Source organism: Macadamia integrifolia, chromosome 12, assembly GCF_013358625.1.
Source record: "Macadamia integrifolia cultivar HAES 741 chromosome 12, SCU_Mint_v3, whole genome shotgun sequence".
NCBI lineage: Eukaryota > Viridiplantae > Streptophyta > Magnoliopsida > Proteales > Proteaceae > Macadamia > Macadamia integrifolia.
This window is the reverse complement of record NC_056568.1, coordinates 11,463,054-11,464,065: the sequence shown is the minus strand read 5'-3', so window position 1 is coordinate 11,464,065 and position 1,012 is coordinate 11,463,054. Positions and strand designations below refer to the sequence as shown.

General features: G+C 40.6%; 1 protein-coding gene across 2 annotated transcripts in view; it reads left to right on the top strand.

Annotated features, from left to right (window-relative positions):
* LOC122057831 overlaps window positions 1–1,012 on the top strand; it is a 19,780-nt gene that overhangs the window by 9,608 nt on the left and 9,160 nt on the right. The gene's annotated exons all lie outside the window — the stretch shown is intronic.

The following is a 1,012-nucleotide window of genomic DNA, read 5'->3' as shown; positions in this document are numbered from 1 at the left end:
ATAAAAGAAGATTAAGAGGATTCAGTGGCTGATATCAAGCTACTGATTTTGGATCAAATGCACAAATTGTTGCTTGGACTCCGGGATAATAGGGTCCTGGCATGAAGACATGGCGGGGGAGCGTGTAAAGAGGGTTTGGTTTGTATATGTGTCTACACACTTCTGGTGTGAAGGTTGAATGCCTCAAATGAGTTTTGAGTTTTTATTTATTTTTTTAATTAGTCAGCCTGCAATCGTGGCGCACTGCTGTTGCCTCTATTTTCTGTTCTCAGTGTTTCCCTTTTGGAAAAAGCTCTTATCCCTGACTTGCCATCCATTAACAATATAATTGTGACAATCTATACTGTTTGAATAATCAGTCACATTTAATCACTGCTATCCATTGCAAAAACCTCAGTTTATCGAAGCCTTAGGTGTCTCAACTGACCTTTGTCTGCTCAGGCAGGGGTTTGCACATGGTAGCTTTGTTGGCAAAGAATGAAGGAATTCACCTCTCTTTCTGCTTAAACCCCGTCTACATTGCAATCCAGCCTCCAAGCCTCTGCCATGTAGCCAAAAAAAAAAGAGGCAGGTTCATGTTTGTTTTTCCTTTTTCTCCTGAGGAGTTTTCAAAATTTTGACCGCTGCATTTGTTGGGAAATAGAGCAATGTGCAAGGTATGTGGATTTTTTTGATTATGGCACCTTGCAAACCAAGATTCATTTGTCAGATGGATGGACCATATACACCATGTATATGCTACATATTGAAGATAGGAAGTTATAGAGAGAATGGGATGTTGGACTGGTCATTTTTGTGAAACTGGAGCAGTTTGTGCTGACACTCTGTCGCAAATCAGGACTGTTATTTATCTGATGGCCTGTCTATTATGCGTTGCTAAATGGTAATCCCCTTGTTTCCTGGTGAAATGTTGTGAGAGTCCTTTGAAAACCTGGGAAACCTCCCCCTTATTGTGGAGAATTGCTAGAAGTGTTGGCATATACTGAATTATGGTGGCATTGTTATTATCCCC